We start from the raw sequence: 9,440 nt of genomic DNA on the forward strand, positions 1-9,440 counted from the left end.
AAATTTCATCTTAGGTCCCAGTAAGCCATAGCACTACGTCACAGACAAACGACTGACGGCAGTGACAAACAATATCTGTAGCATTTTGACGTTTGACAAATAATTAATGAACATGGCTGACGGTAAACAGCGGACACAAACAAAAGCAGACGACAGCGGTGATGCGAATGGACCTCACTATCCATTACGATCACGCGCGACAGGTACACGAGCGGAGGCAGAAGCAGCCTCGACCGAAGTTTTAGAAGCTGGTCCTAGTGTGCAAACTATTCCCGCTTTTGAAAAAAATGACTTGGCTGCAATGATCGAAGCAATAATGGAACGCAAGTTCGAAAGCCAAAAACAGGAAAGATTAGATGAAAAGGCCCGCGAAGAAAAAGAGAAGGCCGAAAGACGGCATAATAAAAATCAGGTCCTTACAAATCTGTGTAACTCAGTAAAAGCAGTAAAAACAGACATAAATTCAGTAAAAATAGATCTGCAAACGGAGATAAATGACCTAAATACACGGTTAAATTCGGTAAAGGCCGAACTAAAGGCAGACATAACAGCTGATTTAAATACCCTGTTGGGTAATGTCCAAAGCCAAATCAGTAGCCAGATCACGACCATGAGGCTAGAAATTGACACACAAGTAGAGTCAAAAATAGAGGATATTTCAAAACGGTTAGATGAAAAATTCGAAGCAGCCAAGGGAGAAATAAATTCAAAAGTGATGGAATATCAAAAACAAGCTGCGACCTTAAAAGAAGATTATACTGCAATCTCTGATGAGGTCAAAGGAGTTAAAACCGCAGTTGACACGATCGAGAATGTTGTTGATGATCTTTCCGAACAGATTGAGACTCTTAATGTAGAGGATCAAATAAAGAATACTGTTAAGGCACATGCTGAGGCATTGTCCGACCACTACCAAGAGTGGATTAAAAACAAAGACGGATTCATAGAAAACAAGGTCAAGAACGAACTCAGGGAAACGGTAAAAAACGTGACCTTTGAAATATTGGCAGCCCCTGGAAAAACAGGAGACACGGTGATGTCAGAATTAGGCCAGATAAGACGAACGTTAGCTCAAGATTTACCTGAATGGCGTCAACAGATAGTTGATGAAGTTCGTACACTAAAATGTCAAGTTGAAAATTCCCCACTTTCCGTGTCAGGAGAGTGGAATAATTCACCACGATGTAATGAACAACAGCAGGTACATTACCGTTCACCATTTGATAACGCTCAAACTCATAGTTCTATAGAAGCACAAGTTAACCAGAGTACCAGCCCACCCACTTTTGTCAGTTTGATGCAGGAGGAAAGCGTGATCAAACATCGTATTTTTCCGACCTTTCACCCACAGAAAAGAGAAATTCATCCTATAGTGTTCCTCCGAAATTTTTCAGGAATTTTCCCGAGTAGCTGGAGTGACCGCCAGCGAATTCAGTTCGTTAGTGGATTTATCGTAGGCGATGCTGCCTTATGGGGAACCGAAATGGTCGACTCTTGTAAAAGTTACAAAGAGTTTGAACAGATGTTTTTAGCTAAATTCTGGAGTTCTGGTGTGCAGCAGCGCCTGAGAAAAGAGGTTTACAACGCCGAAGTGTTTAACAGTAAGCGCGGTAGTTTGAGAAGATATTTTGAAAAATATTTAGCGAAAATCAAGTTCTGGGATTCGTCGATCACCACCAAAGACGTTATTATGATTCTAAAAACTAAGCTACCGATTGCGATCAGAGAAAAGTTAGTAAACGTGTCTGAGGACGATACGGACACTTTCCTATCTGTGTTAGACTCGTTAGATCTGATTTACGAGGACGCTAGAGTTGATGTTGGCAACGCCCACTTCAATGCAGGCGGCCAGCACAATACAGAATACGCAGGCAACAATGGTGGCCGAGCGAAAGCGCGTCACAGCGACAGCCAGTACCAACCCCACAACGGTTTCAAAAATAAACACACTACGTACTCCAACAGCAAATACAAAAATAAGTACAATAACGGCCAGAGATACAATCCAATATATAATTCGTCACCACCTCAGTACGGAAATGCACTTTATAACTCACAGCACCAGCAATATGGAAACACGCAACCGATGAACGGTAATTATCAAAACGATCAGTCTTATGATTCAAATCGTCAGTGGAAAAGAAATAAATGGCATAATCAAGGTGGAGACCAATGTACACCTTTCAGTAACGGTTACAATCAACACAAGCCACAGCAAAATACCTTTCAGCCACAAAATATACACTTCACGCAACAAGCGAACGGACCTTCGGGAAGTCTGAAGCCTAAACGCCCGCATAATACGCAAATTTATTATGCGCAAGCGAATACGCCAGGACAACAAGATACATTTCCAACCGAGTTCGTACCACAAAACCAACACCAGTTCCAGACGGAAGAAACCTTAAGAAATATAAATCAGCAGGAAAGTAAGCATCGAGCGGAAAATTAAAAGCAGCACCTTTGAGCCTCCTAGAGGATGCTGCAGGTTTGAATGGATAGACCCCCTTCCAAAGTTACAAGACAACGAATTGGACCTAGACGCAAAAATCAGGCAAGCTCTCATATCACTGACAACGTATGCTAACCTCCGAAAAAAGGCATTTGATAAGAAGGTAAACAGAGTTATAGATTTCAAAGAAGGAGAAAAGGTATTAGTCAGGACTCACTTTAAACCATCCCTGTTGTTAAAGAAGAATCGTAAGTGGCAACACATTTATGAAGGTCCCTTTGTGATAATGAGGAAACCACACATTGGTAGCTATTTGTTATCTGACCCTGCCACGAATAAAATAAAAGGATTGTTCCACCATCATGATTTAAGAAAATTTTATAACGCCAGGAATTAAGTTAATTTAAGCTGTAAGAAAATTCTAAGGTATTGGAGATCAGGATTACCCAATGAGTAACAAGAACTGAACTGAACTGACTACGGACGTTAACCGGTGCTAAAAGGGAACCTATGTATTAAAACAACGCGTCTGGAAAATAAAATACAGAATAAGTTGTAGACAAGTATTTACATGAATAATCTTTATGCAAACAGGAGGACATGTCCTAGAGGCGATTTTCAATTTTAGTTATAAATTAGTATGTAAGAAAAATGATGTACTCGAGAGGTATTAATTAGCCCCGAGGTACTAAAATGAGGAAAGAGGAAGGAGCGAATAATGCACTTCTCTCGCTAAACAGTAATTTGAGAATGAGCAGGAAGGAGCGAATAATGCACTTCTCTCGCTAAATAGTAGCCTAATATGAAAATGATGTTTATATGTGCTTAGTATTAGTAAGTGAAATTTAATCGAGGACAAGTTAATGACCTGTTTTAAACGGAAATACTTAAACGTCCAGACAAAAGAGGAAAGTTGTGAGAAAAGATTCGATTCCATGAGGTTATTCCCTATTTTCAAATGTGACGTAAATAAGGCACCACCTGTTAGCGAGAAACAGTCGGTAGATTTAACTTGTAACTTCCAGCACAGTGCTGTGCCAGCGATGAAATAACATCTCTTTGAAGTAAACAGATACCTAGGATTAAGCATGAACAAATTGATAACGCAGTGCAATTGTTCTAAAAAGGCCTGACGTTAACCATAAGTAAAAGCGTGATGGAATAAAAAGGAAGTTTATTATATAACGCAAAGTAAGATGAGTCCAGACTATAAACAAGTTGAGTAAAAGAACTTATGAGTAGCATGGTTTATTATGCCAACTTCACGGTACTATTGAGCATTAGCGATACTGCAAATTCACAAGCTAGCAGCAAATAGAATAAGTATCTCGCCCAAGCTTCACAGGTCGCGACAGCAGCAAACAACAACACTCTTGTGAGAGGCTTATATATACAAATGATAATTAATACCCAAATGCGTAATGCATAAACTTGACTTAGTCTAAGAAATGAGCAAAGAGTAGTAAGCAAGCTGCAGCAAGATGCGTATTAGATATAAATGCTAGAAGTGATAGATTTTATTTTAAGTGCGCACTGCAATATTTATTGTTTTCTCTGTGATTATGTGATTATTGAATCCCTTTCCTAAGTGCAAATCCTTTAAGATCCTTGATCCTATCCACTCCTCAGGATCAACTTGTAAAGATGCACGTGTGCTTGGGAAGTGAGGCACTACATATAAAAATGAGTAGGTTCACGACGCGCAAATTGCTTTTGTAATGCGCAATGTAAATTAAATTTTCGACCTGGTAGAGGAGTAATTTAAATTCTGTCGACGATCCGCGAGTAGGCCCGCTTTGCCCATTTTTCTTTTTCGACTGTTTGTATTCCTACACGAAATCCCGAGGCGGAATTGCTATTTTCAAATCTGTCCGCGAACTTTCTTTTTAAAGACAAGCACATACGAGAAAAAACTTTGACATAAATGAAGCTCCCCTCACAAGTCACTAAATAAGATGAGCACTAATTTATTGGACCTACAAAATTAATAAGCAAGCGTGATAAAGATTACTATGAATTAAATTAATTTGTAAAGGAGATTGGAATGAATTTGGTCAAAGAAAAAGGACTTATAATAGCCTACCTGTGACCGTAGGCATAAATAAAAAAAAGACTAATTAAGAAACAATTGTTTTTATTCAAAGTGATCAATTAGATTATTTCTCGATTTAAATGAACTCTTGTAAATATTAGTATGTAAATCAAATTGTAAACACCGTGTGATGTTATGAAGCGAGAATTTCTTTTAATACACCGTTCACGCAGACGCTCACCACAGTGCAAGTGAAGTTTTAAAGTTCGACAATTTTCAGTGGCAGTATTCTACTGCACCATATGTGTGAAAACTTCGTTGATGTGTGCAGTGTGTAATGATCAGTGTCATTCCACACATGCAGCTGCAGCGGTAGCTACCACTTACCTGTGAATCCGTAACTGGATAGTGGACAGGAAGTGATGTGAGGCAGTTTCGGTGGCAGAAGCTCCCTCCAGCAATCTAAAAACCACAAAGCCACGATCCGCCGAACAAAAGCGACGCACGGCACCTCAAGTGCGAAATCAACGCTCTGCAAGAAAGCTCCGGTCACGTGCGCGCGCACAGACTGAATTTCAAGACTGCTCGCAACGGTGGAGGCTGACAGCCACCACGTGACGAAATAATGTAAACGTTCAACCGCCAACACGGTTGCTGTGCGCTACATTCTGTAGCAAAAACATTCACACCCAGTACTGAAAACATTTTGTATGTATCATAAACCTTCCGAGAGACTAAGATAGAGAAGTTAACGTAATTAGTATAATGACTGATTGTACACAGAGACAAGTCACAAGGTCACCTCTGAACACAGCTGAAATGTAAACTTTAACGAGAGGTCACGATACGAATGAAAATAAGCACACGAAAATACGGCAAAGGATCCGATCCTTCCTATATCCCATCCCACATGTATATAAAATTAGTTTTGTAAGCTATTCTAATATAAGATATTTTATCTGTTTCATATGTGAAATAATTCGGAGAGCCACACTCGAGCCCTGAAAGTGAAAGATATGGACTTCCTTGTCGAAGCCATCACCTGTGGCCGCTCTACAATCCACGTCTATCATAAATAGTGTATGTGCGACGAAAATAAATGTATAATTAAGTGCGACAACGGACAAGGCAATCAATCGACAAGACGATGACAATATAATGAATACAGTCAAAACAGAAAGTTGTGTACCAGTTGTGATAGTCAAATTACTTTTGCAACGATGAAAATTGATGTGTGACTCTATTTCCTTATAAATTTTGTAAATATGTGTACTTATAGCCTTAATTTTAAGAATCATCAAAAAAGACTGAATCCATGCAAACACTGACAGAAAAACAGAACAAATTCACAATGATCCACCGTCAGTATTTACAAATTGAAACGTTAATTCTTTTATTATAGAGTGAATATGAAATGAAACTTTTAATAACCTGTATGTTACAACCGAAAATTACAAATATTCCAATGGGCATGAGAATGAAAGTAATACCTTCGGTACTCCTTCCCTCCTCATGGGAGGCAGTGTAATATTAGTAATTTTCGCCTCACAAACATTAATATACGCACAATAGTAAACGCCTGAAGGCCTAAAGTTATCGAACAATTGTAAAGTAAAAGAAATGAACCATCGCATAGCAGCGACAGAATCTATTATTCTTTATCTTTGCCGTTCTTGCGCGGTGCCAGTAAATCTCTATGTACATGTATCGATTAATGGTGTAAAAAAAAGAATTCTGTTGTTTCAAGACAAATGAGGCTTTTGGCGCCTCACCTTTTACTGTTTGTATTCCATGAGAGGCGGACGCGGACTTGCTGCGATCCGCAACTGTATTTTATATTTTATGTGAAAATATTGAGTGCAAAATGCTAATTGTTATTTTTTCCAATCAGAAAACATGTAGTTTCTTGTAACTGATATCGAACAGACAGCATCAAGAGGACATTTTGACTGTTATGTATAAAGTATTTAACCACAATGGTCATCTATTGTAATTTAATATGAAAAGGTACGTAGCATTAAAAAACGTGTGTTAAAGATAAGTGTGCTTATATTCGTAAATTAACCTTGATGATTCCATCTCCTTATTTAACTGACTGTTAATTATTGTTTGTGTTACTTCATCACCAGAAATTACGATCACGCTGATGGGCCGAACGCAGCATGAGGCAGAAGGAACATTATCGTTTTCCTATTATTTCTGAACCAATTTTTTTGTGTAGTGTTGCATTTCTTTTAAAGTCTATAAATCTTCTGGTCCCTTAGTGTTGATCCGGGTATGACTACATCGCGACTATAAAAATGCACAGAAATGATTATGTTTCTTCCGAACGATCTCATATATATATATGTCAATATGCTGCTCTTATTCAGGTATTTAATGGTCAACGTATGCTATTATAATAGTGTAATAAATCCCTGATTCTGTTGCCAAGTGGCCCACCAAAATATTCACTTTTTCGACATTTTTCAAAAAAAATAAAAAATAAAATAACAATTCTTTTTATTTTCGTCCCCCAAGAGCAACGCTACAGAGATCACTTCTCAGAATGGAAAACTGTGTAACAAGGTGTTCCTCAAGGCTCAATTCTTGGACCCATATTATTCGTGTTCTATGTAAATGACTTGCCTCTCAATATAAATACTCATTTAACTTTGAAACTTCCTGGCAGATTAAAACTGTGTGCCGGACCGAGACTCAAACTCCGGACCTTTGTCTTTTGTGGGCAAGTGCTCTACCAACTGAGCTATCCAAGCATGACTCATGCCCCGTCCTCACAGCTTTACTTCTGACAGTACCTCTTCTCCTACCTTCCAAACTTTACAGAAGCTCTCCTTGAAGTTCTGCAAGGTTCACAAGAGAGCTTCTGTAAAGTTTGGCAGGTAGGGGACGAGGTACTGGCAGAAGTAAAGCTGTGAGGACAGGGCGTGAGTCGTGCTTGGGTAGCTCAGTTGGTAGAGCACCTGCCCTCGAAAGGCAAAGGTCCCGAGTTCGAGTCTCGGTCCGGCAAACAGTTTTACTCTGCCAGGAAGTTTCATATCAGCACACACTCCACTGCAGAATGAAAGTCTCATTCTGGAATCATTTAACTTTGTTTGCAGATGATACTTCTGTCCTAATTGAAAATGAAAATTCTGACAATATACAACAGAGTGTCACAAGTATGTTAAGTAACCTGCAAACATGGGTCAGTCTAGATGGCTTAAGTCTAAACATTTCAAAAACCCACATAATGAGTTTTAAAACCAAACATTCAAAAACTGAAGAAATCTGTGTCACTCACAACAATCGAAAAATGGAAGAACTTGACTCAGTCAGGTTCCTGGGAATAAGCTTAGACAGAACTTTGAGTTGCAATTCTCATATAGAATACCTGTTGTTGTTGTTGTGGTCTTCAGTCGTCAGACTGGTTTGGTGTAGCTCTCCATGCATAGAATACCTACCAAATAAATTAAACAACCTTGGATTTGCAATGGAAATTCTAGCCTATGCTACTGATATGGCCACCAGGAAAATATAATATTATAGCTATTTTGAATTGGTTATTTGATATGGTGCAATTTTTTGGAGAAACTCGGAAAATGTTACATGAATTTTAAAGTAGCAAAAAAGAATCATTCACAACATGTTCTCTGCACAGCCATGTTGACCATTATTTAAAGAGCTAAAAATATTAACTGTCCCCTCTTTATACATCTTTGAGGTGGTTCTTTTCCTATGCAACAGAGTTGATCTATTTAAAAAAATCATTTTCAATACTCATATGACACAAGACATAAACAAAACTTTATGCTCACCTCTCATCACTTACAACTGCGTGCTCAGGCTCTTCAGTATATAACCATAAAAATTTACAACACAATAAAAGGGTGTGACATAATGAATATGAAGATAAACATTTTAAAAAGCAAGTTACATGATTTTGTAATTGAATGACGCTACTACTCTGTAGAAGATTTCATGAAGGACGAAGTGATACTTTGAGCTGGATCCCTAAAATGGAATAAAATGTTATGATAGGTATAGTAGACATAAATACCGTTAGTTTGACAAATTTCAAGAAAGTAAATTCTCCACAAAGCATTATTGTAAGTGTGACAAAATTTTAAATAAGGAAATTGCAACCTTGACATGTCTCCTGTACATTGGACATATGTTCTGAAATTGTGTATGTTATGAGATGAATAAAACACACACACATAATGGGTCTGCATTTGGTGCTGCACCTTGAACTAAACCTATGATTACAGATATTTCTTGTTGTGTGGTAGCAATCTGCAGTCATCTGACCATGCAATACTGGTAAATCTTTACTTAAAGTTTGTTTAATCTGTACAAGTTTGGCTTTAACAGATTCACCAGAATCATCACAATTTGATATGGCAGCAGTGCCCATATTACTCCTAACTTGTCTGAGTTCGAAATTTAATTTGTTATTTACCTTTGACTCTTCATCTTTTAGCCATTGCAAAAAGTTATCATCAATGACTTTCAACTGATCTTTAAACTATATTTCCACTTTTGCTCCCTGCTAGTTCACAAAAGCATTTACTTTGTTCTTTTATTGTTTTACAGAATCTTGCATTTGTCTTTGTTTGTCAGACCTGATTGACTCCAGAAACATTATGGTAAACAACTCTCAACTGTGGTACATCACTTGCTAAACTATTGTATTGCACAAACAAGCTATTAAAATTAGCTGTTATAGCCACTAAGTTGTTGGAGAGTTTTCTTTTCTGTTTGAAAAGTCTTAAAATCTTTATGTAACTCATGTTGTTCTGTTGGCAGTTCCTTAAATTTCTCCAACACTAACATAATTGGATCAATAGGCTGATTATTAGTTTGCAACTCAGATTCAGTGGAATCATTGTCCATCTGACCATTCACTTCAAGTGAAATGTCATCAATTTCAAAATCTGCGTTCAGCATTTGATTGTTTGCATAAACATCGTCTTC

The 9,440-nt window shown here is 38.0% G+C and overlaps 1 non-coding gene across 1 annotated transcript; it reads left to right on the forward strand.

Moving 5' to 3' along the window:
- The first annotated feature begins 7,419 nt into the window (after window positions 1-7,419).
- Window positions 7,420-7,494, forward strand: Trnas-cga (transfer RNA serine (anticodon CGA)). The gene has a single exon. It is a non-coding gene; the product is annotated as a tRNA-Ser (tRNA).
- The last annotated feature ends 1,946 nt before the right edge of the window (window positions 7,495-9,440 follow it).

Source organism: Schistocerca nitens, chromosome 6 (genome assembly GCF_023898315.1).
Source record: "Schistocerca nitens isolate TAMUIC-IGC-003100 chromosome 6, iqSchNite1.1, whole genome shotgun sequence".
Taxonomy (NCBI): Eukaryota; Metazoa; Arthropoda; class Insecta; order Orthoptera; family Acrididae; genus Schistocerca; species Schistocerca nitens.